Source organism: Phalaenopsis equestris, unplaced genomic scaffold (assembly GCF_001263595.1).
Source record: "Phalaenopsis equestris unplaced genomic scaffold, ASM126359v1 Scaffold199254, whole genome shotgun sequence".
NCBI lineage: Eukaryota > Viridiplantae > Streptophyta > Magnoliopsida > Asparagales > Orchidaceae > Phalaenopsis > Phalaenopsis equestris.
In genome coordinates, this window is record NW_018219136.1 from 21,493 (window position 1) to 31,394 (window position 9,902).

A 9,902-nucleotide genomic window follows, 5' to 3' on the forward strand; every position below is an offset into this window, starting at 1 on the left:
AGGCTCGCCACTTGGTCCTGGATGTTTCGGTTGCTTCTCTTTCTGTAAGCAGGAAATTCAACTTTTTTTTGGCCCGATTCGAGTACCGTGGGTGGTGGGGTGATCTTCTTTCTCTTCTCCTCTCTTCTCTGCCTATAAACATAGGTTCTTTTAGAATTTTGGGGGTTGTTGAAAAAGTTTGCTAAAGAGGAGAGGAGTAGAGATTTTTGGCTGTAGGAGGAGTTTAGGAGGAGATTTCTGTGAGAGCATCTCCTTGAGGCGAGGAGTAGAGGTTTTTGCTGTGAGAAGAGTTTAGGAAGGAGATTTCTGTGAGAACACCTCCTTGAAGTTATTTCTTGTGTTACAGTGCTTTACATTTACATTAAAGAGGTATCTCTCCTTCCCCCCTTCCTTGGTGCCTCGTTTCCTTTCGGTTTTCCCTCTGACGAGCCTTTAAGCATGGCCCAGTTGGATGGTACAGCATGTTAGTTTACTTTACTTTCATATATTTTTGAGATATTCACCTGTGAGGATGAAATGTGAGCATGTGTTAGAAACTAGACATGGATATTTGTTTAAAGTGGTGGATATATGGCATGTTTTCTGTTTATCATATCATGTTTATGTTGAAAATGATTTGGATAATTAAAAGCATGGCTTTGGAATAATTTATACACCTCTTGCAAGCATGTTGGGATGTATATTGTGAAACTTTTTGTTTATCTTTTGTTTAACATGAGATATTGAAGAATCTATTTGGTCTTTCATGCATGCTAGGGGGTTTTGGCTTTGGCATCTTAAGACTTGCTCTTGCTTAAAATGAATGCTAGAGAGTTCACTTTACTTTTTATACATATGTGGGGGCTCGATTTAGCTCCTACGGCTTTCCCTTACTTGGAACGCATGTTAGGAGGAAGTTTATTTAATCTGGAAAGCTTTGTATCTTGTTTTGAGGGCTTGGTTTAGCTCCTCGTGAGGCATCTCCCCTGCTCAAAAATCTATTGGAATCATTGTATGCTTGGAATATTTAGACATGCAGGTTATTCCTTGGTTTGGAGGCTCGGTTTTGGCTCGGTTTGGAGTCTCGATTTTGGCTTGAAATGACTAGAACTCTATTTTTTTTATGGAAGCCTCGATTTTTATAAATTTTTTTTTATGGAAGCATGAATTTTAATATTGATGGACTCGGTTTTGGTCCTTGTTGGGCTCGGTTTTGGCTTGACTTGGGAGCTTGGTTTGTTTTTTTAGCTCCTACTCGAGAGCCCATGATTGATTCCTTATACTTGTCTTCACTTAAGAGCATTGGTAGCTTGCCTTGCTTGCCTTTGACCCTTACCCGAGAGCTTGTTGGGTGGCCTGTCTTGTGTATTTTTCTGCCCCTACTCAAAAATGGCTTTGGCTATGATTTTTGTTGGCTCTAGTTGAGAGCTCAGTTTGCTTTGCCTTGCCCTTACCCGAGAGGTGGGTTGGAGGCCGTTTGGTGTGATTTGGTCCTTCTTGCTAGGTTTGATTGGCTTGAATGTTATTGATGAATTAAGTTTGCTATCCAAAAAAAAAATTATAATCGCTCTAGTTATCCTCTTATGTTTGTTGGGGAAGCATAGTAGCCATTGGTGGGTGTTTTGGGTTTGCCTTAGCCGTGAGCCTCACTTGTTGTTCCTTGGGTTTGCCTTAGCCTTGAGCTTCTTTTGGTCTTGGGTTTGTCTTAGCCGCGAGCCTCACTCTTTGACCCTTGGGTTGCCTTTGCCATTGGCCTTAGCAGTTGTCCCTTGCTACCTTGGGCCATGAGCCTTAGTGATTACCTCCCTTGTGGGTTGCTTTGGCCGAGAGACCTAGCTGATGACCTAGTTTGGCCGAGAGACCTAGCTGATGTTTCCTCTATTCTATTGACCCCGGCCGTGAGCATTTATTTGGTTCTGCGGGAGGATTTCATGCTCAATCGACGTATAAGGCAATTTATGAATCTGAAAGTTGGGGAAATTTTGATTTCGACATGAGCTTGGAAATATTAATGGTGGTTTCCCCGAGATCATTTTCTTTTGAAGCTCGGGAGATTTTAAACCTCATTTTGGAAAAGCATTTGGTGGACCCGATTAATCCTACGTCTTTGGGGTTTGAAAATCAGCGTAAAGTGACCATTTATGTTTGTTAGGAAAGACCTTGGTCCCTACTTTTCCAGGTTTTTTCTATACGAGTTTTGAGAACTGATCCATTCTCCTTTTTGGTGTTTTAGATGGATCGGTGCCTCCTCTCTCTCACCCCATTTTTGTTCTTTTGTTTCCTTGCTTCTTAGTTCATTCTTTTTGACGCTTATGTCTGATGCATAAGTGTCCACGTATAGCCTTTTGCTATACGTGAAACCATCAAGCAAGGTCGCAAGTAGTCGTTTTGGGGCATATGGTGTTGATGATAAAAGCACACCGAAGATAAAGCAGAAAGATTCCCTATCCTATAATATCAAGATCCAGGCATTTGATGAACAATAGGATATGGTATCCTTCACCGACATAAGTCTAGCGGGAGTTGGCTCGAACCTCCTCAGGAGATTGGCAGTCCCACGCCCGACAGTGTAATCAACTCGTGGACAATGAAAATTCCTAAAAAAAACATATAAGTTTTGATAAACTCTTTTCAAGCAAAAACATACTTTTCTACGAAACAAAAATTGATAACTCTTCTTTGCATGTTTAAAATTTGTATGCATGCTAAAAAAAACATAAAACACACTTTAAAGCTGGTTGTCCACCTGATGAATACCCGATTAGGTTGGGGGCGGGTTCTATACATGCGGGTGGCCGAGTAGCCTTCGTGGACCCTCGAGAATAAATATACAGCTGAGTCTAGTCCCATACGAGTGCTTACGATCCCCCTCATCCGAATCTTTTTTTGTTTTATCGAAGCTTTGGGACAGGGCACTCGTGTTACTTTTCCTTTCTTTCGGGATTTCCCCAGGATTTTAGAGGATTTTCTTTTACTTGAGTCTTTTTCGTTGATTCTCTCGAGTTTTCTGTCATGAGTCGTTGTTACACTCTTCTTCGGATTTCTTGGATGACGTTTTCTTCAGGACTTTGCTTTTGAGATGCATTTAGGCTTGTTATACTTAAGGAACATCAGATCTCACAGGCGTACAGGTTTGCTTTACATTTTACAGTGTTGTATTTTCCTGTTGCTACTTGCTACTGTTCTTCCTGTACAGCATGTTATACCATTTATGTTTCTACCTGCTACTGTACTGTATAACATGGTATATTATTCGGGTTTCTACTTGCTACTGTTCTTTTTGTATAGCACGTTATATTATTCCTGTTTCTACTTGTTATTGTTACACATCATTCTCCTGTTTGTTCCTGCATTACACATTTTATATTATATAGCTTTAAGCACGTTTCCTTTTTATATAGGATGTTTAGAGGACTATAACCATAGGGCCGTTTGATTTGACACCATAACTGGACACCCTAGAAAACTTAAACTCATTACGTCGGGGAGCTTGGAGCTAGCGTGGTGGGCAGCACGACCATCTTCAAGAGTAGAACATGTCTTCCCCAGCAAAACCATTCCTTTCCTAGAAATTAAACAGCAAATCATAGGATTTCGAGGTTGTTTGTCTAGCGCAACATAAATCCTCACTTTATCTGGTAGGCCTTTGCACAGTCAGACTGTGCAATTTAAGCCCTAACTCGTTCTAGGTTCCGAGGTTGTCGTCCGATACGACGTAAACCCTCATATCTTCTAGGCGATTTGTGTGACCATGTCACGCAAATATAAGCCCTAATTAAATAAAATTGGCAGGATGAAACACTTTAATAACTTTTTCTTGAAACTGAAGCCAAATCATAGGATAGGTCTGTAAGTCACCAGAGTTCACCTCCGGATCTGTGGCCTCCCCTAGTTTCTCTTCATTTGGATTCCTCAATAATGTTCCAAATTCGAGTCTTTCCCCTTCTTTTCCCTTTCACACCTCTTTGTCTGATTTCATTGAAAAGTCACACCCTTTTGAAGTCCTTTGACTTCTTCGGAGATAGTATTCTCTGATTTTTATCGAGAGTTTTCTTAGGTGACTTCGGTCATTTAAGATGTAATTAACTATAGAGGCTTACCCTTGTAGGAAGCTTTTCCAAACCCAGCCTAAAATAAACCCTATTTAATTCTTTGTATTAAATAGGGGAATTTGTCGGCAAATAAAACAGTTTCGCAGACCAAACGGATGTCATATATTTCTTAGTTTATTTGTTCGAGCCTCATCCTCAAGTCTTGTGTTTATCCCTCGGGATAGATACAGGACGTCAAACCTGTACTTTCTATTTTTCCTACCAGCATATTTTATTTTCTGTAAAATTTTATATATATATATATATGTAAATTAAAGCATCCTCCCAAAGCGGGCGACGGGACTTCACTCTCAGCGACCGACAACTTCTTACGGGCAACCCCCCAACTTTGACCTTTTAACTTTACCCCCTTTCCGTGCCGACAAATTCTGGCGACTCCGCTGGGGATTAGCTTCTCTCTCCATTTAAATCAGGGAATATTATCTTCATACATTGGTAATGTGTTCATGGCCCCCATGAACCAAATTACCATTCTTCCCTTGACAAGCTTCACCCATTTCTTTCTTGGGTAAGTATGGTCAACTCTTTCGAACTTCACGACCGTCTGTTTGATCACCTTTGAACAGAGAGGTTTAGAAGTTCATTAGGACTTTATTTTTGTATGGGGTAGGACCCCCGATAAGTGTGTTGGTGGACTAGCTCCACCTGGACGTTGTACGTTGTGTAGGGCCCGCACTGGGTCCTCGATTTTGTCTTTTCCTCGTATCTTTCTGGTTTAGTTTGCTACTTGCAAATTGAGCCAAATTGTAACGCCTTTTAATCGTTTTTTTTAATTTAATTAAATATCTCAATATTATAATTGCTAAGCAAATGATAAGTTTGAAAAACACAATTTAAAATTCACGAGATAAATACAATTAATAATAAGGAAAATGTGTACCCAGTTCACACAACGACCTTCATTTTTTTTAGTCTCCGCACTCAAATGATAAGGTATTGGCCGATACTAACCCTCAGAGGTTTCTTTTTGAAGTTGCTACGATGGAGTTCCCAACTCTTACTTTCTCCTACAACTTGCCCACCGGGCGAGAGGCCCGCAATGTCGCCCCTAAGATCAAATTTGGAGCTGGATTTGATGAGATGGAAGTCGTACTTGGAAAGGCTCCATTCTTCGTCATGAAGGTTGGTCCTCCTGAAGTTCAAGAGCCTCCTGCCGGGTTTGACCTGAACCGTCACCAGGACTTCCCTTCTTATAAGAAGGTGAAGACCGTCACCGCTCCGACGTCCATTAAGTCAGTCGTCCCTTCATTCATCCGTTTGAGAGTAGTTACACCTACTGCCGCTGGATTCACTGTTACTGTGCCCGTCGTACCTTTTGTTAAAAGAAAGGAAGTCTTAATTGAAGAGGACACAGTTGATGTGTTTACTGCCCCGCCATCAGTTTTCGAGACTGGTTCCAGTTTGAGGACCGCGCCGCCGACTATGTCACAAAAAAGGAACCGTAGTCGGAAGATTCAGAAGGCAGCTAGGGCCCGGGCTATAGAGATAGCCCCAGTTGATGAGATTCCTCATCAGGAGGAACTTGGATTTCCTGAAACATCTCCTCTCCTACGTGGAAGTAGGTTTCATCTGTTGATAAATACCTCTAGGGATGAGAGTGTTCACAGGATCGCCGCTGCTTTACCATTACCTCATGGTCGTGGTGAGGGGAGGGAGAAGCCCACTCCTATCACCAGAGTTTGTACAGTGTTTGAAAGATTGGCTGCCAAAGAGGAGTGTGAGTTGCTGAGTTGCTTAAGTGAATGGGATGCGCCATCTCACCCCAAATGAAGAAGGAAATCTTGAAGAATGTTAGGCCTATCCGCCAGCATTGGAGATCAGTGGAAGTACCTCCAGCCCATATTTCAGTCAGATTTTGCCTTGGAAACCAAGTCAGCACTACTACATCCATCACAAATAACGCACCTATTACGCTGAGGCCCGTAGGACGTCGACCAGTTAAGTCGCGTTTAGGTACGAGAGTACTGCCTACCGTCGTCCACAGGGATATTCCAAGGAAAGATAAAGGGAAGAGGTCGCCTGATGACGTACTTGGTCTGCACCGTAGGGAGCATGCCTCTCTTCGACATATCGATGCGTCTACCAAGAAGCTTCATCTTAAGGCATCAACGTCGGAAAAGAGGGTGTGGGTACCTAAGGTTGCTGCACCAGTGCCTTTTGTTGAGCCCGTGGGGCAGATTTGTGGAATAAAGCAGAGATCTGAAATATCCAGCGTTGTCACAGCAATTGATAGTGGGGTGAATGAGCAAGTAGAGGATGTTCAGCAGAATCCTCCAGATCTTAAGATGATACAAGAATCAATAATTGAAGAAAAGGTTGAGAAGCTCAGGACCAAGATTTCTGAGTTAGCCCGAGAGCACGGAGTCCTCATAGATGATGAAAATGAAGACTTTGAAGATTACCTTGAGGAAGACTTCATGGATATTCATGTAATCAAAACTAGAGCCGCTTCATCTGCACGCGATGCTCAACCGTTTGTGGAAGGGAACGCCGTGGATGAGCTGCGTAGGGCTATCTTCCTGAAAGACGAAGAAATCAACCAAATGAAGAAAAGGATGAAAAAAAAGGATGGAGGAGATGGCTGCTACCATGGCTACTATGGCTACAATTCAAGGACAATCCCAACCACAACAGGTAGCCTCTCCAGAAGTCAACCAAGCAGAAATTATACAAATCATAGATGAGAGAAGGGAAGTTGCCTCAGCTAACAAAGATGATCAACAAAAGAGGGACTCTGCTCAAAGCGTCATTCCAGAGAGGGAATTTAAAAAAAATGGTCAAACAAGTTCGAGAGGCCTTAACCCAGTCTAAGGGTGGTGCATTGGTTTTAAAGGGTAGACCCTACACGGAGGAATTCGATGCCTTACCCTACCCTAAAGGTTTTGTGGCGCCGACCTTTAAGATATTTGACGGGACTGGATCCCAGGCAACATATAGCACATTTTTTAGCAAGTTGTGGCAATACCAGAGATAGTGAAGCTTTGCTTTTCTGACAGTTTGTCAGCAGCTTATCAGGGATAGCTTTTGATTGGTATGCCGAGTTGCCCAACGGATCAGTGAAAGCATTCTCCAAGTTAGAGCAGTTGTTTGTGAAGAGATTTTCTGGAGCACAACATCACATTTCTATTGGAGATCTTGTGATAGAAAAGCAAAAGCCTTACGAGACTTTAGTGGATTATATTTTGAGGTGGAGAAACTTTAGCATGAAGTGTGAACCCCAGCTGCAGGAACATCATGCGATTGAGATCTTGCTCAAAAGCATACATGGGCCAGTAGCTTTCATGCTCAAGGGACTCACCATCAAATCCTTTGAGAAGCAACTCAGCAAGGCTAGCAATCTGCTAGAAGAGGTCAAGCATATGGATTCTCATGAGAAGACCGATAAGTCCAGGATAACCAGGATGTTTGAAAAGAAGTCCGGGACAGTGGCAATGGTCGATAAGGGAAAATAACCGATGAGGATTTAGTTCAAGCAGTCTCATGAGAGTTCCTTACAGCCAGCACAACATGTCCAGCCGCATCAGCAGCAGGGTCAGCAGTCTGGTCAGCAGTCATACCAAAGGGGATCGTACAGAGCAGATGGTAGACAGGGACCGTCACTTGCAGAGCGCATGAACAGGGTATATTCTTTCAAGGACGAAGCCGTGTCAAAGATGTTCCGAAGTTTAATGAAGAAGCCAGAGTTCAAATTGCCAGAGCCGAAGAGGTTGATAATGCAACCTAACTACTGTCCGTACCACAGACTCATGGACACACCATAGATGGTTGTTTCAGTTTTAAGGATTGGCTTGAGAGGAAACTCAAAGAAAGTGAAGGGAATATAACGATTCCAAAAGAATATTTAAAAGAACCTGAAAGAGGTTCTATAAATATGATTTCGGTTGAGCCAATCGCTCTGATAGATCCGTATGCAAATGAGAATGGTTGGAACACAGCTTGGAGCAGATCATCCAAAAAGATACTTAACCAGATCCATATCGCATCAGCACAAGCCGCCATTCAGAATCTTCAACCTGTGAAACCAAAGATGGAGATTACGCTGGAGAAGTCGCCGCAGCCAAAGAAGAGGAAACACGAGATCATGCATGAGATGAAGACCAATAGCACGAGGGGTAGGATAGGGGTTGCCTCTGTTAGATTGGTTGTTTCGGATTCGAGGGAGAAATTCCTCGAACCACTGATTGTGTATGACTATCTCTTTTCCCCTCCGGGGTCTTTTGAATATAATGATTACAGTTTCGGCTATGTTTTGACTGTTTCTAGCAATATCGTAACTGTTTATGTCCCATATCGTAACTGTTATTGACCAATCTAACCTCAATTTCAATTCTCAAAATGATCCTCAAATCATACTTAAGTCCGATGAACGCATTAACGGAAATGACGGGGATATTGACAACATCATTTATTACAGTTCTGGGAGTGCGGAGCCAATCCTTGAGTGTCAAGGAACACCAATAGCAATCAATTTGGACTTTTCAGACTTAGAATCGACACCAAAAGAATCGATTACAATGTTAAAAGAGGAAGAGATTACAGAGGTGTATTTGAGAAGAGGAAAAGTGTTACCCTCAGGGACGTCTCTAATGGAAAAATGGAAGCAAGCAATTGCTTCAAACGAGCCACCTCCAGCAATGGAAGAGACGCAGATTCAAGAGGAAATTGGAAGTTCAACCAAAATGGATTACAATGTACTAGCACATCTCAGGAAGTTACCAGCCAAACTAAGTATTTTCGATGCTCTGATCCTGTCAAAGGAGATGAGAGAATCTCTGGTCAAGGCTTTACTTGATCCAGAAATTTGCTTAGCTTAGTTGGCTAGCACGTCCTTGGATGAGGTTTGTTCGTTGAAAGATCAGCCTCGAGTAACTTTCACAGATCAAGATTTGTTGCTGGGAACAACTGACCAAAATAGACCACTCTACATTTTCGTCAACTTCGGCAGGTTTGTGTTATCCAGAGTTTTGGTAGATCAGGGAGCATCACTCAACTTGATGAGTCTACAGACGTTAGCATATTTGGACTTCAACATTCAGGAGCTCATCCCCAATAAAATGATGTTAAGAAGATTCAATCAGAAAGAATAAAGAGCTCTTTGGTCGATTACACTACTAATGAAGGTAGGAGAGCTAGTAACAACCGCTAAATTTCATATTATCGATGCGGAAAGTTTGTTCAACGCTTTGCTTGGTCGACCGTGGATTCACGAGCATAAAATGGTTCTGTCATCTCTTCATCTGTGCATCAAGTATTGTAAAGAAGGACAAGAGAATTGCATCAAAGGGGATTTACAACCATTTTCAATTCATGAGGTAGGCATCCATGAAGACGCCGCCTACTATGTTCCTCTGAAGAAGACAGTCTTTTCTCGAGAAGTTGTGCCACCAAAGACTGAAGATTCAAAGGGATCACAAACGCAATATTATTCAGCTCCGCTTCAACAATCCACTGCCACTCCTCTGAAAAGAGTGCAATGAGTTGGTAGGGGTTCTTTTACTCCTTGGACCCGAGATCGAGGCCGGGGGTATGGTCGAGGGAGAACCAGCACGACTGTTGAATGGACTAAGCCGACCATCAACATTGATGTGGAAGAAAGTTCTGACGAAGGAAACGAAGGAAAGGTTCTGACGAAGGAAAGTCGGATGAAGAAGTGATGATGATAAAATGGAAAAAGCCATAGTTTGAAATTTCATTGGAAGACGTAGAGAAAGTGAATATGAGTCGATGTATGATCGGATTAACCCCTACGTGCATGCCATGAATCTTACTCCGATTCACTCTCAAAAGATCGAGAGTTTAGATGTCAAGGAA